Below are 27262 nucleotides of genomic sequence, written 5' to 3' on the forward strand. Positions count from 1 at the left end.
TGCTTATATTTGACTGCACAATCTTAGATACTGCACAGGGCTCTGGCATCAGAGAATCTCATTATGTCAGTGTTTCTCCATATAAGGGCAAGAGTCTGCAGGTTCAGAGGACACTCCCACCCGGAGCCCACACACTCCACCTTCCAGATCACTCTCCCGGGACTCCAGTACCCCACGCCCAGATGGGCCCAAGTGTAGTCCTAGGACCTGTGCTGTCTCTTTTCTCATGCCTGTCTTCTGAAGCGAAATTCTTGGAGAATGAGTAAGGGGTTATGACTAGCTCTACTGACTATGGTCTTGCTTGTATATAGATGTGAAGAAGATTAGCAGAGAAGTGGGGTGGGGCTAGAGATGGAAAGTGAAGGGGGTGAGCCAAGGATCTGCTCTCCCTGTGCCACTAATGAGAATTTAAAATCTGAATTTGTCTTTTATTCATCAGGTTCCTAAAAGGCATGCTGGAGTAAGCCCCTTATGGTCAGATATGTCCTGGCTTAGACTGGGTCAAGGAGAAGAAACCCAGCAAGAATAGTGGAGATGGTGTTGTTAGGTGATCATTAGGTAACATTGGACAGGGTTAAGTGAGCCTTCTTTCCCTTTCCACAGGAAGAAAAGGAAAAACAGAATTTTGTCCTGTGAATTTCCCAAGTGATTAGAAGATTGAGAGAGCAAAAAATGAGTCAGCAGGTATTTATTCTATTTTTGTTATGATTGCATATTTGTCAAGTTTCAATATTTTATCACATGATTGCTAACCAGATTTATTAAATATTCAAATATTTCAATTTATATCTTAAATATCTAAACAGTAAGGTATATGGGCCTCTATGTGTACTCTTGTTTCAGGCCCCACACACTTTAGGGGTGAACCTGGTGCCTACTCAGGAACTTCCTCATTACAGTGTCCGTTAGGCTGTCTCATTATTTATGTTTTTTTCTAAATTATCTTACTAGACTGTGGAATAATTTAGTCTTCAATGACTAGTCAATACTTGGCATATAGTATATTCTTAATCTATGAGAGTTGAAGGAAAGAATGAATAAAATGCCACATAAAAAAGGACTCATGCTTCCCCCAACTTCTGCAGATAGAAGTACCTAGGATGATTATATAGCCAAAGGTATATTTTTAAATCTGAAAACCCATACATTCTCACTACAATATTCTCAAATCCTCCTCTTTGACCTAATTAGTATGCAGAAGCACATCTTTGCTTTTTTTTTTTTTTTTGCATTTTCTGCAAATAACCTTTATGTGAAATAAAGAAGAAAGAAGGGAAGAAAGAAAGGGAGGGTGGCAATTGCCAGATGTCCACGTTCTCCAAGAATCCACCTATTACTTTTCTGTGACACAATTTTTAAAATTAGATTGTGCTTCGATACTTTGTAATAAGTACTTTTGCTAATTTGGTAAGAGAGTTCATCATTTGATAGAAGTATATCTCTATCTGTTTGATAAATTCTATTCTGTTTTATAAAGCTGTTGGTTTGGTCTTTGTTGAGAAAATAAATACATTAAAATAAACACATGCTATTAAAAACTCAGGGATTGGAACAACATTTGCTTCATTTGACACCATAGCTTTCTCATTCACATATTCTGCAATTCAGTACTGCCTATTAACTGAACCTGGAGTGTGATTGAGGGATATAGACTAGTAGGAGAAATAAAATACTGCTGGAATACATCTGAAATGTAGTGTCAGTTGATTCAGGTTTCTATACAACTCCAATATAACTGATGAAAAATAAATTGGCTCTATCTCTTTCAGTGCATAAAATAAGTCCTCTAAAATATTTTTAAGATTAGTGAAGAAAAAGAAAAGTATGTCATTTTTAATACCCATTCTCTTTTAAGAAATACAGATCTTGGAAGCTAAAGAGTCTTTGCTTTCAAATCTCAAAATTATTATCTTCTGGGTAATGGTTTATGTCACACTTGAAGACTTTTAAAATTGTGGGTGGAGGCAGGGAAGCTTGGCAAAAGAAATGGGGACAGAATTAAGTCCTTTTGCATGTGAGGATGGAAGTAGGTGGGGAATTTCCCAGTGAGGGGCCAGGAGCGATGAAAGCTAAGTTCTGGAAGAATGGGGGGGATGGACATAGTGGCTTGGAAGCAGGGACATGCAGAGAAGACAGATGAGGCTAAAAGTTTTTTTTTTTTTTTTAGTGAAATGCTAGACATTGTGGAATATGAATTCCTCCATCTTCTTTTTTTTTTTTTTTGTAATCCTATTTTGTAATGATGTATTTCTCCTTAGTATTCTTGGGCAAAGGACATCTGGGGAGAGGTGGTTGAAGAAGAAGGTGAATGAATTACAAGCATACTGAGAGAGTAGTCAAATTTGGGACTTTCTAGGTAGCTCAGTGCTAAGGAATCTGCCTGGCAATGGAGGAGATGCAGGAGACAGAGGTCAGATCCCTGAGTCAGGAAGATCTCCTGGAGGAGGAAATGGCAACCGACTCCAGTAATCTTGCCTAGGAAATCCCATGGACAGAGGACCCCGCCAAGCTACAGTCCATGGGGTTGCAAAGAGTCGGACATGACTGAGTAAGCACCCTGAGACAGGAGAGAGGTGAAATTCTATAAATAGAAAATAAGTATCTATATGTGTGTATGTATTTTCTAACCCAGCTGTGAAATTATTAACCTGTCAGCACACTTACTAGTCTTGTTCTGGCCCTAGGTTAGCCTAAGACTGAGTTTGGTAGAATAATAAATTTAACAGTAAGTGTTTCCTAAATGTCAACTGTATGTTAGATTTTGAGTTACATGATATGGTACCTGCCTCTCCTCTCCTATAGTTCTGGTCTTTTGTTCATTCAAATGTTTGTAGAGAGCCCGAGTAGAAATAACTCCTTCCACACACACATGTGTATCTCCAACAGAATAGGAATTAGGGCCCTTTATCATTTCAGAAATGAATGACATTGTTACAGTGCAGGGAAATTTGGATTTGACACATCATATTTCAGTAAAAATAAATGTAAATGAAACATGCATACATTTCTGTATATCCTGTAGAAAAGTACAAGGTCTATATTGTCTTGGAAAAGAATGGAATGATTAACAGCTCTCTAATTTAGTCAATATTAGAATTTTAGTTATCACTTCATATTTCAACAGTTTCTTATCAAACACCATTTATGGGTTCCTGCTGCCTATCAGTCACCTTAGGTCTGACATCTGAAACTCAACATGTCTAAAATGGATTTTACAAATTACATGCATTTCTTCAACAATGGCATTTGCTTTGACTTTTGAGATTTTTCTCTATAGGCTGATAACTTTTCCATAAGACCCTGAAATTCTCTACAAATCTATACTCTCCATTTCTCCCCATCTCAGTTACCAAAGGTCTCTGATTGCTTCTTCCAAAGTTGTTCATTTATGTAACTTCTCATTGTCAGCTGAGAGTCTGAGCAGGTTGAACTATTGAAGTGAAGTGAAGTGAAAGTAGCTCAATCGTGTCTGACACTTTGCAAGTCCATGGAATTCTCCAGGCCAGAATATTGGATTGGGTAGCCTTTCCCTTCCCCAGGGTATCTTTCCAACCCAGGGATCAAACCCAGGTCTCCCACATTGCAGCTAGATTCTTTACCAACTTAACTCTCAGGGAAGCCCCAAACTGAAAGGGGAACTTAAGTATTTTGGGCACTTTTACTCTCTGTTCATATTATCATGTTGGATATAGATGCTAGAATAATCCTAAAAGACAGCTTCGACTCCATCACTCCCAAATTCCTAAACCATACTTGTTTTCCCTTTCCCCATAAACATAGCCCCCAAAGATATCTATTCTTGTACCCTATCACATTTTCATTTGAAACTTATCCTCCATTTAAACTGCCTCTTTCCAGCACAGCCTGTCTTTCCTCTTCTTTGTCTTGATTGATGGGGCTTCCTTTACCTGAAATACTCTTTTCACTGCTTTAATTTCTTTCTTTCTTTTTTTTTTTTTTTTACTTTTTATTTTGTATTGGGGTATAGCCGAGTAACAATCGTGTAATAGTTTCAGGTGAACAATGAAGGGATTCAGCCATATGCATACATGTATCCATTCCTATTTCTTAAAATTGTACTCTCTTCTAAAACCTAGAATATATAATTTCAGCGTGTTAATACTTGACTTGTTTTGTTTAACCAGTCAATATTTTTCAAATACTAAATGAGTAGTACTTTCTGTCAGTATATACTAATTAGCTTTCTTTAGGGTTCAGATAAGAGAAACTCAACCTGACACATTTAAGTGTTTGGTTAGACCACATAGTCAGACTGCAATGAGGAAGAGAGTAAATTATATATTTAAATGCTTTGGAGTTGCTCACCACCATGGCAAAGTCGAGTTAAAAAAAAAAAAGACACAGAATATTTATCAAATGCATAATTTAAATGTTTTTCATAAAGGTACTTGAGTGTCTCAGAGAGCCTAATAATGAGGTCACAGTAAATTTCAGGAAAACCTGGCTCCTCGGACATAAACACTGCCAGGTTTCTTCTCGCTGTTTTACTATTTTAAACATACACCCTCTGTGTGACTTTTCACTCATCTATTTATGAGTCTACCTTTCATTCCCCCCTTACTCAGTTTACCTTTTAGGACATGGCAACCAGAGTTCCCAAGGTTACAGCTCCCCAATTCATAGTAGTGTGGCAGACTCAGATGGTATTTGGATCCATTTCAAATACCCAGGGAGGTATCACATTGGATTATTTACTGATCTTCAAGCCAGGGGTTAGGGCTACTTGGACCAGGATGGTAGGGAAAGTGGCTGCTCCTAGGAAATGAAGGGTTCTGAGCCCAGAGTAGCATAGATGTCCACTCTAGAGGGTTATAAAGACAAGGAAAACCAAATCCTGATTCTAGGAGGTCAGGACAGGATGAACAGATGTGATGCTTCTCTTTGGACACATTTAAAAGCATTTTCATATTCAATAAGATATTTGATCTAATCTTAACTTTTTCATGGCTTTTTTGCATTAATTTGTGATTTTACATCTTGAATATTAATCCCAATGTTAGCATTTTTGGGTAGTTACACTTAATGCAAATTTCTTAACAGCCATACTTGTGGGGAAATGTAAAATTAAATTAGTCTTTACCATATTTTTCAAGTAATTGAGTTGCATCGGCAACTGATCTAAATCCCATCTAAATTTCTGAACCGTTCTCAGTTTAATGGGATTGTTTCAATTAAATTTTCCAAAGCACTGTGAATGTCACTGTCCGGGTACAGGAAAAGGTTTGGAACAGATTTGAAATCCTACTGGGGCAATAAAGCCAGCAGTGCTTCTTACAGTATCTACTTCCCTTTTTTCTGTTACACCTGGGCTGCTTTATTTATCTAACAGGGTTCTTTGCTGCCAAAAATATATACAGCACGCTTACTCCTCTAATTACCATAGCACAGAGAATCTCCTCGGAGAAACTTGGAGAGGGGTTCCCACACTAAGCGCCAAATGAAGAGAGGAGTGAGCTTATTACCCAGAAATTAGTGGAGAAGAGATTTGTAAGCTATTGTAGGCAGAAGATTGAGAAAGTTCTGAGGCAGCCATGGTGAGAGCACTGGGCATAGTGTCAAAAGATCAGAGAATCTGAGAAAATTGTTATAATAACAATTGAATGATGCTTTTAGACTCATTTTAACATTTTCTGTTTCAGAGAAAAATGAGGTACGATGGAAAGCATAATGACTATCAGATTTACCAACTATTTCCCAATTTCTCTTTCCAAGTCATTAAACAGTTCAGTGATACTGTTTTATTAAATCCATTTACCATTGGTGTTTTAAAGACATGTTCACTTGGGAGTGACTCATCTTTACTTTCAAGCTTTCACTGTATTGCCTATTCTCCTGGCTTTATTGATCATCACTTCCAGATAAAATTATGAATGGTTTGTGTCTCCTGATTAATTCCAAATTTCCTAGTCTCTTAATATGTTCAGGGAATATAGGAACACTCTTTTTACAGGAAATGATATGCAATAATTTAAATACTAAAGAAGTGTGTTATGTTTAACAATAATAAAAAAAAAAAAGGTCAGATTCTTGAAAAGTTAAAAGGATTTCAATTTGAAGGTTTTATATGTGGCTATAATTCCTGAGGAGACAGAAGAATGGATTTCTCTTAAGTATGAGTTTTCTGAAAACCAGCAAACAAACAGAAAGAAGACTGTTTTGATCACAAACTTTCATTGTTGTTTCTAACCAGAAGTAGATTAATTCATAAACTGCCTATGACTTTTAAGTATCATATTTAAAACTCCTTAAGTTCAGTTATTTATTTGCAACTTTTTTCTCTTCTACCTTTGGATATATTATAGCCTAATGTACATGTTGACACAGTTTTTATGATAATTGCCTTTTTGTTTCCCATGTCTTCAAAAACTCTTACATTGATAGCATTATTTTAATAAATATGTAAGAATCTAGGGATTTTGTCTGTTTTTCACTTGTGACTAAATGTGATTTTATCCTCATCTTTGGTTGAATTATGTACTATTTAAAATTAAAGAATTTTTCTCTAAGATCAGCTGGATGCTTTTAAAGCAGTATGAGTGTTAGATCTTGATGGTACAAAGGTTTCTCAAGCCAACTTCTTTTAGCTTTAAAGCCTATGACCTATTCTGAGGGTTTTGACAGTTTCTATTTTCTCCCATCACATGCCTAACATGTGACGAGAAATGATCTATATTCCCACAATGATTGTCACTTCAATCTTGCATCATGACATAATCTGATAAAATACATTTTAAGTGACAATTTAAAAATTAAGTTCCAATTAAAATCCATCCCCATGGAGCATCACTGCACAAATGCCTCATTTCACCTCAGTCATGTAGATGATTACATAATGCAATATTCACTTACAACACTAAGCTTGTTTGTGTGCTGTCAATACTAACTCCCCAAAAGCCAAAAGCATTGGCTTTTGACATCTGTGGAAAGCAAACTATCACTTCAAAGGTATTAAACAGGAAAAAAAAAAAAGTATCAGAATCAAAACAATCAGCAAGTGTAGATTCTCAAAGCAGAAAAAAAATACACATTAAAACCACATACACCTACCATCTAATTTCTTCAGTGAACGGAGATCCAGGTATATTCAAAGATGTTACCAAATATGACGCAGCAATACAGGAAAACCTACAACAGAAATAGCTTATTTTACTTCTCAGTTGGGTCTTTTCTACCATGACTGTCTGCTGTGCAAGTGTAAATGAATGTGCCAAATAAAGAAGTGAGAAAAACAATTCAGAGACAAGTATACCAGTAATTCATCCTCACTGGATACCTTCCCATTTATTTGGGAGTGGGAGGCGGTTGATCTTGAGATAAAATAATGACAACTGAAATAGACTCAGAGATAAAATAATGAGAGTTGAAATGCTAGACAGTCTACCATGGGGGGGAAAAAGGTTACATTTTTTTCAGATCAGATCAATTCTAGGAAAAGTAAGAGAAACTGGGATTTCTCTGAGGTACATACATCAGGTTCCAAAAGTTTAAGAAGATGATGAAGTATATTTCATAAACCACTAGCTAATCCATATAATAAAAGTTTTAACAATAATCAGATTCTATTTAGCATCTATTCAATTATCAAACTTTACATAGTTAACATCTAACTAGTGAAGATGCTGTATTAAAAATAACCTACTTTATTGGCAAGCAGTTTGGCTTACAAAATCAAAAATATCTTGACCTAATGAATTAAATTATGGTAAAGGATTCTAAAAATAACTGCAAAATACAATATGCACATTAAATATTTACTTTGTATGACTAATTTATAATAATGAAAAATACAAATGTCTAAAATGCTTCAGAGTAGAAGATTCCTTAAATAAATTACTATTTGTCTTCAAAAGATAATACAGTTATTCACTGAAAGCAGGAGAACAATGAATGATTCTTTTTGTATAATGGTAAACCCAAAAGGCATAAAGGAAAATTATCATGGTGTTAAACATGTCTTTATGTTGAAAAAGATTAGAGGAAATAGTTATAAATGCAAACATGAAAGATCTAGGGATCATAAGTGAGTATCCTTTTTCTCTCTCATTGTCTCTTCAAATTTCTAGCAATGTCAATAGATACAATGTAAAACGTCTGAATCATTCCCACTTCAGTAGTTTGACCCACCTCTCAGAGACCTCCCCTGGCATTCTGGGAAGTACCCAGAGTGCCACACAAATTCTCTTCAGAGCACAGGCATTTTCTTCTCCCTTTCTAGATGACCTTGGCTGCCTACCAAAAGAATCAAAGACTCATCCTTGACATTGCTGCTGCTGTCTTTTTTTTTAAGAGAGCACTGCCTCTCTAAGGAGCTAACTCGTAAAGCTGCAAAATTCTTAGGCAGCACACTAGGTCCTCCATTTTCTGGAGTACAAAGTGTCCTCTGAGTTCCCTGCAAACACTGGAAGACTGTCAGGAAGCAGCCAAGAGAATTTCGTCTTCTGGAGTCCTCTATTTTTCTCCAAGGACCCAGTCAATGGAATGTTCTTCTTGAAAGTCTCCTCCCCTTATGTGCACTTGCATTCTCCACTACAAATTGCACAAGGGAAGAAATCAACATATTTTTATTCATGGGTTATCTTTATAGTCTATGGCAAAATGAGGAATTCAATTGATGCTCAACAAATAGTTGTTGAATGAGTGAAAGCATGAACGCACATAGACTAGTTGCCAGCTCACCAGGATGTCAGTCACAATCAGGAATAATGAAGGAGTCAATGCCCTACTAGATCCAGGGTGAGCATTTCGGCCTGTATTGATGACCCTCACTGTGCAAAGCACAATTAGATGGCCCATTTAGGCCAATTTTTAATCACACAGGGTAACAGTTCACAAAGCTCTGAAACACTTCCTCCCCCCTTTATTCTCCTTCATGTTCTTAATAGGCTTGTGGTTCACAGACCTGTTGTTAGAGAACCTCACACTCTATTCTCCTGCTACAGGGAAACTATTGGGTCCATGTCCTGCATAGCCCTCCCTGTCACATCTGCTCTTTGTCATATGCTGTTCACTATCTTGTGGAAGACCCTCATTTATTACCTAGAACATAGCAGATACTCAATAAACAATTTTAAGAAGTCAACTATTTACCTGTTGTTTAGTGGAGGAGAAATATAATTCCATGATCCCTTTCTTACATTTAGGACACTCTCATGAAAATAAGGTTTCTATTTCTTCTTCTACAAAAAAGATTTTGATATCTTAATTCATGAAAAACATTGGAAACTGTGCTCTCTAGTTATTTTCCCCATCTTTAAAAAGATGCAAGCACTTTTAGAAGAAAAAATGAGTTAAAAAAGCCCTATAAAAAAAATGTCTTATGTGGAACACAACCTGTTTTACTGTATAATTATTTCTCACATATTTATAGCTCTATCATATTTCCACATTTTCTTTTACATTAAAAATCCTTACAAACATACTATTACGTTTGCTCTTTAATTTTTATTCACTTATTCATTCATTTAGACAAAAAATATTACTGAACACAATAAATGCTGGGGGTTCTGTTAGTGACCAGGGGATTCAAAATGTACCAGTTAAATGTATCCATAAAACCGAAGCAAGGTCAATGGCAGGGAGCAAACATGTAAGACTACATAAATAAATGTCATCATGGTTGCACGAGTACTATAGAAGGAAAGTTCAGGGTGCAACGTAAGACTAAGGAAGGTCTCTGTACATTCACCCCCATTCAGCTGAAACTTAAATGATGGTAAGAAGTAATTCAGATGAAGTGTATGATTTAAACTACCTCCCCCAGGCAGAAAGAATGGAACATTTATGCTCCAGATGTATAAATAATTTTGTCCACTTTGAGAAACAAAAGGAAGGCCAGCACAGGTGGCATTAAATGTGGGTGTCAGGTAACTACAAGAGATGTTGGTGGGAAAGGTGAGCACCAGGCTTTCATAGCCATTTAACCCAAATTAATGATTTTAAACTTTATTCTCAAAGCAATAAAAAAACATTAATGGCTTGTAAGCCAGTAAATGATGTCATTGGGTTCACACTCTTGAAATGACTCTTCTGACCACTTCTCTGACCACTGTATGAATGATAGATGAAAGGGAGTTGTCAAGAGCAGACATGGGTGCCCAGTTAGAAAACCACTGTAGAAATTCCTCCAGTAGATAATTGTGATATGAAGACAGGCAGGAAGAAAAATTGATATTTATTTTGGAAGCGTAATGTACAAAAGTGGCTTCAGATACTACAGATACTAGCAAGCTAAGAATTATCAATCTAATTTCAAAGAAAAGGAAATTGGTCCTCAGAAAAATGTTCTAAGGGTTCATAAATCTAAGTGTCCACCGTTTGGCAGTCCTTTTAGTTATATACACACACACACACACACACTCACACACACACACACACACACACACACACACGAAGCACACCTGCGGCACTTTCCTCTTAATGTTACATTCTATACTTTGCTTTGACCAAGGAAATAGAACCCACCTGCCATTTATGGGTTGAAGCTTCAAGAGAAAGCATATATGTCTCGTTATGTTCCCCTCTAATAAACCTAGATCAAGGCTTTTCCACCAGCCTGACTGAAGACAACTTGGAACTGATTTTCAATCAAACTATTATGGACATGTAGTAGGAACAAGTGATTAATATTTGTTATGCTAAGTCATTGAAGATTTTGGAATTGTTTGTTATTGCAGCAAAACCAATCCTATTCTGTTTCAATATATATATCATTATTCTCATCTTATGTTTTGGAATGGAGGGTTCAAAGAAGGTTCAATGTATAACTGAGAGGGAAGTAAAACCCAAGTCTATCTGAAACCAGATAAAACGATTTTCCTACCATGATTGCAAGAGTCATTTGCAAGTATAGCAGATATAAGAACCTATAGATGAACACACTGAATACATGAAGATGTAAAAGTCAATAAAAAAAAAAGATTAAAATCTTGTGAGCTGAAAGCCAATAGTAGAGCTATTTTCAATACTTTGAGAAGCTACTGCATGGATTGTGTGTAACTGAAAAGGGAGAAAGAAAATGAAAGTATTTAATAGGAGTAAGGGGTTATAATATCTATGTTAAAATTGATTATATTGAAGAATTATTAAATCTTGGAACATATTTTCTTATTGGAGTTAATAAAAAGGTGTCAAAATGTAAGTATATAAAGCCTGAGATAGAGACAGTCAGATACAAAGTGAGATTTTTTTTTGTTTTTTTTTATCTTTTTTTTGTCTAGAGAGATATAGATAGGTGCATGTAATAATGGGTTCTGGGAATAATATCCATTGAAGTTGTAAAAGCTACTCTAAATTTAAGACTTGTCAAAACAGTTCATTCATTTCGGAAAGGAATTTTACAACATATGTCGGTGTCAGCTGCATGGCAGTAAAGAATCCAGTTTCAGTGTAAGTGGGCTTAAATGGCTTCTGCTGCCCCCTTAGCTCTCCTTTTCCTTAAAAGTGGTTGTTAGAGAGATCAACATATGGCAAATTTGGCAGTAAAACATCATTAGTGAAAAACACCCACAACTGCAGAAGTTGAAAGAATTTTGAAAATTACAAAGAAACTTGAGGGCTTTGATGGTATGTGCTGTTTGGAAATGGTGTTATTTTTTTCTGTGCCTATGGGGCTTCCCTCATCAGCATTCATTCTCCTATTGGTGTAACTATAGCCCTCGCTCCGCCCCCACCACACACACAGTGATTGGTTCAAGGTGAACTCATGACATAAAATCATCAAATCAGGTTTACTGGCACTCCCAGAAAAAAGTCTTTCTCTTGATTTACAGTTTTCAGAATGTAAGATTGAAGATTCTCTAGCCACTTTTTCCCAATGAAAGGAGAATGGAGCCAACTTGAAAATCATAAATGGGAGACAGAAACTGGATTTCATGATGTTACAAAAGCGATGTCCTAGTCACCTCTTGAGCTGGGCTTCTCTGAGCCAATGGGGCTGCATGAGCTGTTTTTGTTGTTGTTCACTTGTGAATAAAAGAGTCATAACCAATGAAATACTTTCAAATTTGACCATCTCTAAGAAGAATATTTTATATTCAACTGCTCAAAATACATGCTATCAATGAAAATATATTTACTCATCTATTTTACAAATATTTTCAGAATCTCTTCTTCCTTAAGGGATTGTATTGATAGTTCGTGACAGTTACACAGAGACTTAACCTTCAAAAAAAGTCTTCATTTATCTGGAAAACAATACCTAATTGCAATGTAAAGCAACGATAGCAGAGGTAGTGGATTCCTTGAGAGCAGAGAGGAGGGACAATTCAGCAAGCCTGTGGGTACTGAAGATGTCCTGGTGAATTATGACTTAACTCTTTCTGGCTGCAGGAATCCACTTTTGGGTGGGGATACAACCTGGGGACCTGCTTCATTTCAGCATGCAGGACACCAAATACCTGAAAGCTCCAAGAGGAAATGTTCTTATGGTTGAGAATCTCAGGTCTCCATGATTGTTCTAAACTGATCCTGTATATTTAGAGCCCAGTGAAAAGCCCCACTCATGAAGCTCAAGCATCTACAGACTGCTTTCCCAATCACAGATAGTCTTTTCTCCTTGCACTGTACTTTGTCCCAGATCTCCTTTTCCATTTTTACAGTTTTCTCAAATACTCTGCTACTCCCCCTCTTACAGATTACATGATCCATCTCCCCTTTCCCTGGGGTATGGGTGTTATAGCCCAATAAAATGTTAAGGAGTTGTGGAAGCTATGACAGGGCATCCCAGGCAATCCTCCTGGAGGGTTTCAAGGTTTCTTCAAATAAAGGTGGTATTTTCAACAATAAGTATAAAAACTAGTGCTTTTGGAAAAAGAAAATCAGGCTTGGGAAAGGGAATTAAAAACAAATGGTTAAAAGTGCTCTCACAGTTACCGGATTTTGTTCCTGTAAATAGCATGTGTTATGTGCTAAAAGTTCAAATAGGTATATATTACCAAAAAAAAAAAAAAAAAATAGGAAAAAAGGAATGAACCTAGGGCATATAATTTTATTTTAATAAGTATTTTCAAACTTACTGTTTTAAATCAACTATTGATTGTGCTTGATAATAAAATATATATTAAAATTAATTAAACATGCACAAACATATATGTTCTCACCAAAAATGTTACTATGAAAATGGTATTATATAGCTACCTATATAAATATATAAAATTTGCCATATTATATTAATATTTTATTAAGACTGAAATTTTTATAGTATAATGAAGTAATATTTTAAAGACTATTCAATCTTATCATTTATCTGATTGCATTTTGGATTCTGTTTTATACTGTATATTATAATATGTAAGTTCAGTTCAGTGGCTCAGTAGTATCCACCTCTTTGCGACCCCGTGGACTGCAGCATGCCAGGCTTCCCTGTCCACCACTAACACCCAGAGCTTGCTCAAACTCATGCCTATCAAGTTGGTGATGCTGTCCAAGCATCTCATCCTGTGTTATCCTCTTCTCCTCCTGCCTTCAATCATTCCCAGAATCAGGGTCTTTTCAAATGAGTCAGTTCTTCACAACAGGTAGCCAAAATATTGGAGCTTCAGCTTCAGCATCAGTCCTCCCAATGAATATTCAGGCAGGACTGATTTCCTTTACGATAGACTGGTTGGATCTCCTTGCAGTCCAAGGGACTTTCTAGAGTCTTCTCCAACACCACAGTTCAAAAGCATCAATTCTTTGGTGCTCAGCTTTCTTTATGGTCTGACTCTCACATCCATACATGACTACTGGAAAAACCATACCTTTGACTAGATGGACCTTTGTTGGCAAAGTAATGTCTCTGCTTTTTAATATGTTGTCTAGGTTTGGTCATAACTTTTTTTCCAAGGAGCCAGTGTCTTTTAATTTCATGGCTGCAGTCACCAACTGCAGTGATTTTGGAGCCCAAGAAAATAAAGTCTGTTACTATCTCCATTGTTTCCCCATCAATTTGCCATGAAGTGATGGAACCACATGCCATGATCTTAGTTTTTTTAATGTTGAGTTTTAAGCCAGCTTTTTCACTCTCCTCTTTTACTTTCATCAAGAGGCTCTTTAGTTCCTCTTTGCTTTCTGCCATAAGGATGGTGTCATCAGCATATTTGAGATTATTGATATTTCTCCCTGCAATCTTGATTCCAGCTTGTGCTTCATCCAGTCTGCCATTTGCAAAATGTAATCTGCATATAACGTAAATCAGCAAGGTGAAAAGATACTGTCTTTATGTACTACTTTCTCAATTTGCAACCAGTCCATTGTTCTGTGTCCAGTTCTAACTGTTGCTTCTTTACCTTCATACAGATTTCTCAGGTGGCAGGTAAGGTGGTCTGGTATTCCCATCTCTTTAAGAATTTTCCACAGTTTGTTGTGATCAACACAGTCAAAGGCTTTAGCATAGTCAATGAAGCAGAAGTAGATATTTTTCTGGAACTCCCTTGCTTTTTTGATGATCCAACGGATGTTGGTAATTTGATCTCTGGTTCCTCTGCCTTTCTAAATCCAGCTTGAACATCTGGAATTTCTCAGTTCATGTGCTGTTGAAGCCTCGTGTGGAGAATTTTGAGCATTACTTTGCTAGCGTGTGAGATGAGTGCAATTGTGTGGTAGTTTGAACATTCTTTGGCATTGCCTTTCTTTGGGACTGGAATTAAAACTCTTCTTTTCCAGTCCTGTGGCCACTACTGAGTTTTTCAAATTTGCTGGTATATTGATTTAACAGCATCATCTTTAGGTTTTGAAATAGCTCAATGGGAATTCCATCACCTCCACTAGCTTTGTTCATAGTGATGCTTCCTAAAGCCCACTTGAATTTGTACTCAATGATGTCTTGCTCTAGGTGAGTGATCACACCATCGTGGTTATCTGGGTAATTAAGATCTTTTTTTGTATAGTTCTTCTGTGTATTCTTGCCACCTCTTCTTAATGTCTTCTGCTTCTGTTAGGACCATACAATTTCTATCCTTTATTGTGGCCATCTTTTTATAGTGTAGTTCTAGAAGATCTCGTAGGTCCTCATAGAACTGTTCAACTTCAGCTTCTTAGGCATTAGTGGTTGGGGCATAGACTTGGATTACTGTGATATTGAATGGTTTGCCTTGGAAATAAACAGAGTTCATTCTGTCATTTTTGAGACTGCACCCAAGTATTGAATTTTAGACTCTTTTCGTAAGTCAATAAATACACTTTTGCTTGCGTTAGCATGTGTATTTTTAAAATACTTTTTAAATGCTAAAAATTGTTTGGTAAAATGAATAAATAATAAGTAAATATATGACCACTATTATACTTATTCTCACACTTCCTGTACAACAGAATACCACTTTATAATAATATCTTTGTTGCCTACTGCAAATGCCAGAGACATGATTTCTCTGTTGCATTTTTGCAATGGAGAGCCATTAGATTTTTTGACTTATTTTTGTTTCAGGTAACATGAAGGTATGGATTTGGAAAGAATAGCAGTTTGAAGTAACCTCATTACCAGAAATTGTTAAAGGGCAGAAGGATATTTTAATCTAGTAAAGAAAAATCATTTCTGATGTATACTTAACTTTAGTTTCCAGAATTTCAAGCACAGGCTGGTGGGAGTAGATGTAACAAATTCTTCTTGAATGCTGGGGACAAGTGACAAGTGCTGGGGACAAGTGCTGAGGTACTGGGTGCATTTAGTAATGGAGACTGTATGACTAAGATGTATGACACACTTTTTTATTTATTTGCAGTGGCTCAGAGGTAAATGCACAATTCAAGGTTAGTTTTTAATGTGAAACATTGAATTAAAACTTTCCCTGGGGGACTTTAACTAGATGTCTAAGAGAATAGTAACTCTTAGATCTTTTTTGATGATTTTGCTTGCTTTTAAATGGTTTCAGATGGAGTGGAATTTGTGCATGGGAGTTTTCAATTATCACACAGCTTGGGCATATACTTAGTAATATGGATTTCATTAGTAGATGTAAAAGAAAGTCATAAGATCTTTGCTATGAAGAGTTAACAATTTAAACTATTTTAACATAGCCGATCTTAAACTCAGGATTATTTATATGTTGAATATAAGCAAGAATTAAATTCTTCAATACACTTGAGGGATTTTATATGTAGAATCTATATGCTGTTGGGAGGTCAGCAATGCTTATTTTCTCTCCTTCAATGCAAAAGAAAGATTTGTCCCTAAACATTCCTATCCTTTTGCTCTGTTATTCCTCCCTAAGGAGACAAAGGATTGCCCTGTTGGTAGGTGCATTTGCTGGTTTATCTTTCTCTGGTGGGTGGAAATAATCAATCATCACAAATCAGCATGGGAGAGAATTTAGTTTATAGCTATGTTCTTCTCCTCATGACAAGTGGGAGACAGAGACCCTGGGCTTTCTGCTATGTATTCCAAACACTGCATAAGCCTGGATTAATGTGTTTGTATGCATGTGTGGTGTGGGGTGGGGTGTCTGGGTGGTGACAAAAATGGAAGAAAGATTAAAATGCCCAGTGTTGAATTTATAACTGAAGTCTTCCAATCTAGCATTTATTGGATATAAACTAAGATGTAGGGATCTATTTAAATGCATTTTTTGCCCATATTAGTTGATGTTGTTGTTGTTGCCTAACTAAATGTTATGTAATATCTTTATTGTTGCCTAATTCAGGCAGGAAAAAGAAAGGTGTCATCATTGGTTGTATCAAATCCCATCTGATTTTCTTAAATTTACCCCACAAAATTTCTGTTCTACAAGACCGATATACTTTTAATTATTTCATATATTCTAATATTTTATAACCTGTTCCTTTGCATAGACTGATATCCCATTCTACTTCCTCTGGACTTGAAAACAATTATTTATGTTTCAGAAGTGTATATATATCTGCTCTAGGAAAGTCCAGATCTGGTGCCCAAGTTTTTCTTGAAATATCATGCAAATTGAACCCAAATTTCTGTAAGACAAGGTTCAGTAAAGAACATCCCATAGGCTAAATATGATGGACCACCATGTTCTGTCAACAAAGTTTTATTAGAACATAGCCACAACCATTCACTTATGTATTATCTGTGGCTACTTTTGGGCTTCTCTGGGCTTCTCTGATGATTCAGATGTTAAGAATCCACCAGCAAGGCAGGAGACCTGGTTTGGGAAGACCCCCTGGAGAAGGGAATGACTTACCCACTCCAGTATTCTTGCCTGGAGAATTCCATGGACAGAAGAGCCTGGCAAGCTACAGTCCATAGGTTCACAAAGAGTCAGATATGACTGAGTGACTAACACACATGGTTACTTTTATGGTATAATAGTAGAGTTCAGCAGTTGTAATAGATACCACATGGCCCACCAAGACTGTAGTATTTACTATCTAGCTCTTTATTGAAAGTGCTTATTAATCTCTATTTAAGGCAACAATTGGTTGAAATAAAACAGCAAGGATTCGGTGGAAACAGTGTTTTCTAGGGCACTAGCAGCCTCATCAGTACCCAGCATGTTTCACTCTCAGTGTGTCATTCACTTGTATTCCCAACCTTGTTCCCATTGGCATTTGAGTACATGAGAGTCTTCTTAAAGAAGACTTACTTAATGATCAAAATCTAGAACTGACATATTTCTGGAATATTTGTTCAGTTACTTTTTATCATTATATTTTTCTCCAAAGATATCCTATCTTTTTTCACTATAGACATGTTTCCCTTTATTTCTTGAGCCTAGTTATAATAGTTACTATAAAATCCCTGTCTGCTAGTTCTAATATCTAGATTATCTCAGGCTTAGTAACTGTTGCTTATTTTCTCTTGAAAACTTTTTTGTTGTTGTTTTAAATTTCTTTGTATGCTGAGGGCTTGGAACTGCATTCTGGACATTGTGAATGATACTTTGTAGAAGACTCTGAAGAGTATTATTTTATATTTTTAGTAGATAATTTGAATGAACTTAAACTGACAAATTTATCGTTCTTTGCAAGAGGGGGACAGTTAAAATTTTAGTTTTATTCTGTTAAGCATACCTTTCAGGTCATCTAGACATTTATCTTCAGCTTTCCATCCTAAAGGAGATCAGCCCTGGGTGTTCATTGGAAGGACTGATGTTGAAGATGAAACTCCAATAATTTGGCCACCTGATGCAAAGAGCTGACTCATTGGAAAAGACCCTGATGATGGGAAAGATTGAGGGCAGGAGGAGAAGGGGACGCCAGAGGATGAGATGGTTGGATGGCATCACCGACTCGATGGACATGGGTTTGGGTGGACTCAGGGAGTTGGTGATGGACAGGGAGGCCTGGCATGCTGCGGTTCATGGGGTCGCAAAGAGTCAGATACGACTGAGCGACTGAACTGAACTTTCTATTCAATATTTGCTTACCCAGCAAGCTGCATGGAGAAGGCAATGGCACCCCACTCCAGTACTCTTGCCTGGAAAATCCCATGGACGGAGGAGCCTGGTAGGCTACAGTCCATGGGGTCGCTAAGAGTTGGACACAACTGAGCGACTTCACTTTCACTTTTCCCCTTCATGCACTGGAGAAGGAAATGGCAACCCACTGCAGTGTTCTTGCCTGGAGAATCCCAGGGACGGCGGAGCCTGGTGGGTTGCCGTCTATGGGGTCGCACAGAGTCGGACACGACTGAAGCGACTTAGCAGCAGCAGCAAGCTTCAGACTTAGGTATGAACATCATAAAATAAACATCATAAAAATAGTAAACATCATAAAAATGAAAAGCTAATTAAATGTTATTTTCTTTTTCAACAAATTGACTCTCCTTCTTTGATTCTTCTTCTTCCTGCTTTTGTTTGTGCTCTGGTGCCTTCACTGAATAGTCATTGTCTCTTTTGTCCAGAAGTTACTGTTATTTAAGGAAGGCTGATTCGATTGGAAAAATTTGGATATTACCAGAAGTAGAACCACTGAATAGTAGTTCTTAGATGTTTCATTTTGTTTTCTAGACTCTTTAATAAACATCAAAATTTGCTAAAAATCATTCTTAATCCTTACAATCATTAGCTCAATTTTACTGTATTCATTTTACAGATTAAAAAAAAAAAAACAAAAAAAAAAACGAGGATCAGAAATATTAAGTAAAAAAAAAACTAGCCAAAATTTCATAGGATATGGGATGCAGAAACGAATTCAAATCCAAATTTGACTGACAGTTGTCCTATAATCATGGAGCCTCCACACTGATTAGGTTTCTGTCATTCAGGGTCAAGTAGCTCTGTAAATAAGGTGCTCTGCTCTGATGTTGGGGCAAATTATTGAGCAACAATAACAACAACAACAAGAAAAAAGTAAATTCACATTTCCTGAATTAATCTTGTGTTTTTATGATTTTGTTGCACTGCATTTATGTTTTCTCATTCTTTTCAGATGATCTTTTCTTGATAAGGGTGGTATAAAAGATTCATATTTCTACTGAAGTGTTTCTCCAATGTTTATCCAAGTCTAACTGTTAAGAGTATGAAATGTTGTATGTTTATTGTTATGAATTAGATGTTTAACCTTCCAAAATATGCTGCAAATGGGATAACTATTAGGATGTTGTCATTCTTTTTTCTGTTAGCAATGAGTTTAGATGAACTTCTACTAGTTCCCTTCAGATGAGGAGGATGAATTTTCCCTTACATTTAATCCATGTCTTGGTATTTCTGTACTTATTTGCTCATCATACTTTCCTGACTTTTTCTTCTGTCAGACAGATTTGCTGCACAGTCCACAAGGACAGATATACAACCCCAAGTGGGCCAATTATGTACTCTCAAGGAACTTGGAACTAGAAAATACTCACAAGAGTTTGAATGCAGTTAGAGTATAGCAGCTAAAGAAGTAATTATGGAACCTGGAGTTTTTTAGTGCTGTACTAGTAACTTTTCTTTCTAAAGATTGCTTTTATAGCCATACTTTTGTCTTTGTAAGTAACTTTAGTTTCTTTTTGTTACATTTCTCATTATTCTCACAAGAAATTCCTTTTTGGATTGCTTGTTACTGATATCCTCACTCCCCTCTCCAAAAAAAAAAAAACAAAAAAAAACCCACCACATATAGTGACCTACTGACACTGTTACACACACATACACACACATTCAGAAAAGAGGCCATTTTGAATTATTTAGATAAAAAATAATAGGAGTTTGAAATTGTTTTCTATGTTGTCTTGATTGCCTCAGTTCCCTCAGTTTGTATTCTGGAGATGGAAAGATTAGAACAAGTGAAGGAATTAGGAGCTGCCAGATTTAGCAAGTAAAAATGTAAAATCCCTCATTAAGTTTGAATTTTAGATAAACAACAAGTGACATTTTGGTATATCCCATTAAGTATGGATAGTAATACTTACACTGAAAATATTAACTTTTGTTACCTTAAATTCAAATTGACTAGGTGTCCTGAGTTTTATTGGGCAACCATATACTGGCCACTATAGCCCATCATGTTTTCAAACCAAAGTAGCATTATTCAGGTAATAGGAACTGATCAAATAATACCTTATCAGCATACTCTTGCCTCCCATGGAATATTTACTGATATATAAAAACTTTGTTTATGAATAGTTCATGGCTGAAGGGGAAAGATCATTAAACAACACTCTGACTAGATGTCATCAAACCACTCTATCTTTTCCTCCCTAAGAGTTGGGGAAAAGTTTTCTCTTTCTGTATGATATGATAGTGAAAATAACCCTTCTTGTAGAAGTCCATGTCTTCAATTAAGGCTGTTCCATGGAGATAGGGTTATCAAAAAAGTTTTACTGTAAAGCAAAAAAGACCTCTGGAAAGAAATTTTATATATATTTTTATACTTTACCTATTTGCCACTCCAGGGACACACACACATATACACATAGGTATGCACACTCACACAAACAGAGTTTTAGGAAACCTTTCCCAATAAGTAAACAGTAAAAAAGAGTTCAATCAATACAGTCAGAAGGTTATATACTAGAGATAAGGATGAAGAAACAGACAATATACCAGGGAAAGACAGAAACTGAATAACAATGAAAGGTGATGCTGGGATGTTAAGACTATGATGGGACATGGCTTAAGATTGGATTCAGCTGTTGACTCAAAGAGTAGATTCGAAGTATTTTTGTCTAGCATAGGAGAGAATCAGTAGTTTAGGGACTGATGGAAGTTGGTACAGCACTCACAGTTCTTTAGTCCCGACTTTATAGACATCTCTATGATGTGTTATATGTGGTAAAATTCATGAGACCCTGCAAGGATCTAGGACTGTTAGTCTCAACCCAAAATAAATAGATCTAATATTTATTGACAATATTTTTCTTGGTTAAGCTTGCTTTTTCTAACATATGTGAAGAAGGATTATAAGTGGGGTGCATCCAATTGTCTCAGGAAAGGATGATGCTATTTTATCTTAGGGAGGGAACTCAATGAAGCTTTGTGTTTCCTGCCAGAAGAAACTCCAACATATGGGCAATATATCACTGCTACAAATTTTCTTCAAGCACAGACATGCAAGGGGAAGAAGGGATGAACATTTTTTCTGGACTAAATTTAACATTATGGTTTCTGCAAAATTGACCATAAGTAAGACACATGGAAAGTACTCCAGGATGTAAAACTGAGGGAGAATTTGCTGAGGCATGGCTGTAGATACTGCTTATGCAACTGGCATCTTCTTGAAAAATTGGATAAAGATAAAAGCTACAGAAAATTGCAGAGTCTGATATTTATGATGGCAAGGATTGAATACATTGCCAACATCAGAGTCCCACTCCTAGAAGATTAAAAAGATCTAGGAAAGCATCACCCCTTTGAAATCACCAATGGCTGAGAAAATAATAAAACTGAAAGACAATCAAAGAAAATTTTAGTTCTTACATTTAAAAAGGTTTCATACATGCATGTACACATACATGCATGCATGTAAAACTCATGAATAATGTGTTATTTTTTAAGATCATATGTTTTCCTCTTTGTGTATTATCCCATGCAACTCTATTTCTTAGAAGGAGCTAGCAAGGTTGCAAAGTATTCCCAGGAAAATTTGTTTATAATCTCAAGAAGAGTTTGGCAGTAACAGTTTTTATTTAGGAGAGTAAATATAAATATCCCACTAATATGTTTGTCATTTAAAAACTAGTTCAGAATTTTGGTACAAGTGGATTTCAGTTTAAAGAATTCTGACAATCAGAAAATAGGTTGCTTAAACAAATTACAATGAAAAGTAAACATATGCTCTCATATAAAATTTAATCATTTATAAAGCAGAGAATTCAAAAAAAATTGTAAAGCCAAAGAATTGATGATTTTGAACTGTGGTGCTGAAGAAGACTCTTGAGAGTCTCTTGGACAGCAAAGAGATTAAACCAGTCAATCCTAAAGGAAATCAACTCTGAGTATTCACTGGAAGAAATGATGATGAAGCTGAAGCTTCAATACTTTGGTCACCTGATGTGAAGAGTTGACTCATTGGAAAAGACCCTGGTGCTGATGAAGACTGAGGGCAGGAGGAGAAGGGTGCAACAGAGGATGAGATGGTTGGATGCCATCATCAACTCAAGAGACATGAGTCTGAGCAAACTCTGGAAGATAGTGAAGGACAGGGAAGCCTGGCATGCTGCAGTCCATGGGGTCACAAAGAGTCAGATAAGACTGAGCAATTAAACAACAACAACAACAAAGCAGAGAATTAAGTTTAGTAACTCATTTGTATGAAATTTTAGCTCAAAAATATAGTTCACAATAGTTTTAGTGATTTTTTTTTTTAATCTATCTCATGAGGCAGGTAGAACATGCATTATCATCTCCATGGCAAAAGAATCTGGGATTCAGATGGACTGAGTAATTCATCTGAAGCTGAACAGTGAAAGATTATGGGGGGTGGAGGTGGGGAGAAGGTCAGAGATCAAACTCATCACCTTTCTTGTCTTAGTAGGCTTTTCCATTTTATTATTCTTGCTTATTCTTTTGATATTGGAATACAATGGGAAGAAAAAAGGTAGAAAGTCATCATTTATAATACCAAAGGATTATATTCCAGCATCAGTTATATTACCCCTCTGATATAAAATTAAAAAGGAATTTTGTCACGGAAGGTCTGAAGAAGAGTAATTGACTCTGCTGAGAGATGTTTTATGTCCAAACAGAGGGACAGTGTAATGACTGGAGTTTGGATACTAACTCTTTGATGATATGGACATTTTCAATGAGGAGAAGAATTAAATAAAGTAGAACTTGGATTGCTTTTGAATTGAAACGTGAGAAAACTGAAGATGTGACAAGTTGTTTCACAGGAGTATGAAACCCACAAGTTGCTTAGGGAGTGGAAAACCACACTCATGCTATGACTCTAACAGCGCTGACAGGAGATAAAAGTGTGACTGCGGGAATGACATACTGTTTGTACCTTGACACATGAAACTGGGAATCAGAGTAGCATTTTGGTTTTAAAAAAGTCCACAGAAGGAAGTCAGTCATATGAGGGGGAGCACCCCCTCAGTAGATAGTGTGAGAAACTGGACAACATAATCTCTGAGTTGGACAGATCTAGGTTTCCATCCTAGCTCCATTAATTGCTAGATGGATGAGACTGGACATGTCTCAAGATTCCATTTCCACTGGAAATTCTAACACTAGCTTCACAAAGGTTGAGGTGGCTATTACATGAGCACCAGGCTGGGCTCCCAGCTGGTAGCAACTTCTACCAGCTATCTATTTTACACATGGTAGTGTCTATATGGGGATTCCCATGTGGCACTAGTGGTAAAGAACCTGCCTGCCAACGCAAAAACATAAGAGACTCAGGTTTGATCTCTGGGTTGTGAAGATACCCTGGAGGAAGGCATGGCAACCCACTCCAGTATTCTTGATTGGAGAATCCCATGGATAGAGAAGCCTGGCAGACTACAGTCTATAGGGTCACACAGAGTCGGACATGACTGAAGCGACTTACAATGCGTGCATGCAGTGCATATATGTCGATTCTACTTTTTCCATTCGTCCCACTCTCTCCTTTCCCCACTGTGTCCACAAGTCCGTTCTCTGTATCAATGTCTCCATTCCTTCCCTGCAAATAGTTTCATCTAGATTCCATATATGTGTAAATATATGATATTCATTTTTCCCTTTCTGACTTACTTCATTCTATAACGGGCTCTAGGTTCATCCATTCCACTAGAACTGACTCAAATTCATTCTTTTCTATGGCTGAGTGATATTCCATTGTATATGTGTACTATTTCTTCTTTATCCACTCACCTGTTGATGGAAATCTAGGTTGTTTCCACATTCTAGCTACTGTAAATAGTGATGCCATGAACACTGAGGGCACATGTGTCTTTTTCATTTATGGTTTTCTCAGGGTATGTACCCAGTAGTGGGATTCCTGGGCCATGTGGTAGTTTTATTCATAGTTTTTTTAAAAGAATCTCCATACTGTTCTCCATAGTGGTTGTATCAATTTAATTCCCATCAACAGTGCAAGAGGGTTCCCTTTACTCCACACCCTCTCCAACATTTATTGTTTATAGAATTTTTGATGATGGTCACTCTGATAGGTGTGAGGTGATGCCTCATTGTAGTTTTGATTTGCATTCCTCTAATAATTAGTGATATTTAGCATCTTTTCATGTGTTTATTGGCCATCTGTGACTTCTTTGGAGAAATGTCTATTTAGGTCTTCTGCTCATTTTTTGATTGGACTATTTGTTTTTTCTGATATTGAGTTGCATGAGCTGCTTATATATTTTGGAGATTAATCTTCTGTCAGTTGTTTCATTTGTAATTATTTTCTCCCATTCTGAGGATTTTCTTTTAATCTTGTTTATTGTTTCCCTTGGTTTCTCTGGTGACTCAGATGATAAAGAATCTGCCTGCAACACAGACCATGGGGTCTCAAAAAGTTGAACATTACTGAGCAACTAACACACACAATGCTGTGCAAAAACTTTTAAGTTTAATTAGGTCCCATTTATTTATTTTTGTTTTCATTTCCATTACTCTAGAAGGTGAATCAAAGAGGATATTGTTGTGATTTCCCCCTATTTCTTTAATTAATGAGGTGATTCCCTTTATAACATAATTATTGGGGACAACAAACTTCTTTCTGACTATCTGACTAGAACCTTGACACCAAGTGATATATGCAGTCACTACCAAAATAAACACAATGAGTCTCCCAAACCCAAGATTTCCTCTTATACCTAAGTATTGAAAAAAAAAGAAAAAGTATACCAGCCTGGTGCTTTTTTTTGGCTGAATTATCCACATAATTGCCTCAATTCTTCACATTATGAGTGTGAAATATTACCTTGTAATTCTTACATTAACGCGTCTCATTGCTGAACTAACATTCAAATAGTTCTTAAAGTGTAAGGTAGACAGTATGGCATTAGCAGGTTAAATTAAAATGCAATTAAAAAAGTAATAATTTTCATTCTGACAGGAGCAGTGTAATAGAGATGGTACCATATGAGAGCATTAATTTTTAAGGGAATTTAAGAAAAAAATGAAAGACTCCTACTTCTCTAGCAATCCTACTGCATTAGTCTTTACCACTTTGCTAAACATTGCTTTAGCTCTCCACTTTAATAGTGGCAAATTCTGAGGTCTGACATGAAATAGGCTATTTCATCTGAGATGGTTTAAGCTGGCCTAAGGAGTGACAGGAGAATATAGCAAGCAGTCAGTGCTAATGACAGTATACCGTTTTTATAGACTAAAGGTCAAGCAATGAATTTCAATTACAGAGTGTCAGGACGACCAAATGCAGGTATCTGATAACGAGTTAGAAGCTCACAGTTTCTGTAAGGTTTCTGTTGAATTTCAATAAAGCTCTTCACCCTTAGAACAGCCGTTTTTATGCTTTTTTTTTTTCTTTGCCAGAAGCCAAGAGATGTAATCTTTTCTGAGCAACTCCATCTATAGCACCCTTCAGCCATCATGTTGCAATAGCTAAATGAAGCATGCCTTTCTAACATATGGGCTTCCCCTGTGGCTCATCTTCCAATGTTTTTGGAAGTGACATCAAGAGTAGCATAGATTTTCATCTGCAGTGTTTAAATGGAGTTTTCCAAAAATGCATTATTAGCTCAGCAAATAGCGAGGTTTCTATGATGATCTGATAAGGCCATTTTCCTGCCAAATATTTGAACAGGTTGGAGGAAAAAAGTAATTGTAAGGGACCACACTACTCACTTGAAATTGAACAAGTGAAGATTTATGCTCAAAAAGCAGTAAATATCACTGATTCTATTAAATTCACTTCTCACATAGCTCAGGGGAATGGTTAGGGAAGGCAAAATGAGAGCAATCAATGTATTCCATATTTTTATGTTGAAATAAATGATAAATGGTTGAGTTTACCATCCATTTCCTTTAAATGATATCCATTTAAATAATGATAAATGGGTTGAATTTACCATCCGTTTCATTTAATATTTTTTATTATAACATGCCCAAAAGACAACTTCTGATTTTTCTCCTTTAACTTGCTTTACCTGCAGTGGTTCTTAACTTGGTGGTAGGCAGTACCTTTCAGCTGCTAATGCCAAAATAATTGGATTTCTTCTTGACCCCCTTTTTTTCTTATATCTCACAGACAACCAAGCAGGAAATCTTTTTTGGCTCTGGCTTCAGAAACAAACAATTTCCCTCGATCTCACCATCACCATTATGGTACCAAGCCTGTCGTTTAGATGCATGAATTCTATAGTTGCCACCATACAGTACTCTCTGCTCACTCTTGTCCCACCCTACCTCTGCCTGTTTTTCAACATAGCAAACCAAATTACTCTTTGAACATTATATATGTGTGTGTGTGTGTGTGTGTATATATATATATAAAATGATGAACATCATAGGTTTTTATCTACTCCAAAGAACACTACATTTCTTTTCGGGCCAGCGGATAGAGTAATGGTGGTATATTTCGATGCTGCCATAGGCGGGTTCCAGCTCCACTCAGGCTGGTCAATTTCAATTTTCTTCTTACTCCTCAGGTTGGTTGTATCACATTTGAAAGCTTGAATCCCAGCATTTATCTTCTCAGCAACATGACTGATGAAATCTCTGCCCAGTTCCTCAAGCTCCCACATGTTGTTTTATTTTATTTTTTTCTTTCCTTGCATTTAAAATTAAAAGTGAAAGTTGCTCAGTCATTTCCGACTCTTTGAGACCCCATGGACAATACAGTCTGTGGAATTCTCTAGGCCAGAATACTGGAGTGGGTAGCCTCTCTCTTCTCCAGAGGATCTTCTCAACCCAGGGATGAAACCTAGCTCTCCCACGTTGCAGGTGGATTCTTTACCAGCTGAGCCACAAGGGAAGCCCAGGAA

At 36.5% G+C, this 27262-nt stretch overlaps 2 long non-coding RNA genes across 2 annotated transcripts in view; one reads left to right on the forward strand and one right to left on the reverse strand.

The window, feature by feature from the left end:
* Positions 1 to 27262, forward strand: part of LOC145515056 (uncharacterized) — a 121568-nt gene that overhangs the window by 25201 nt on the left and 69105 nt on the right. The window contains exon 7 of the long non-coding RNA XR_014060653.1: positions 604 to 684. This is a non-coding gene — a long non-coding RNA (uncharacterized LOC145515056). The remainder of the gene's footprint in view (positions 1 to 603; positions 685 to 27262) is intronic.
* The window catches only part of LOC145515059 (uncharacterized), a 104040-nt gene continuing 80702 nt past the window's right edge, over positions 3925 to 27262 (reverse strand). The window contains exon 3 of the long non-coding RNA XR_014060656.1: positions 3925 to 7146. This is a non-coding gene — a long non-coding RNA (uncharacterized LOC145515059). The remainder of the gene's footprint in view (positions 7147 to 27262) is intronic.

The sequence above is a fragment of the Giraffa tippelskirchi genome, chromosome 7 (assembly GCF_054371585.1).
Source record: "Giraffa tippelskirchi isolate mGirTip1 chromosome 7, T2T-mGirTip1v1.2.pri, whole genome shotgun sequence".
In the NCBI taxonomy this organism is placed as follows: domain Eukaryota; kingdom Metazoa; phylum Chordata; class Mammalia; order Artiodactyla; family Giraffidae; genus Giraffa; species Giraffa tippelskirchi.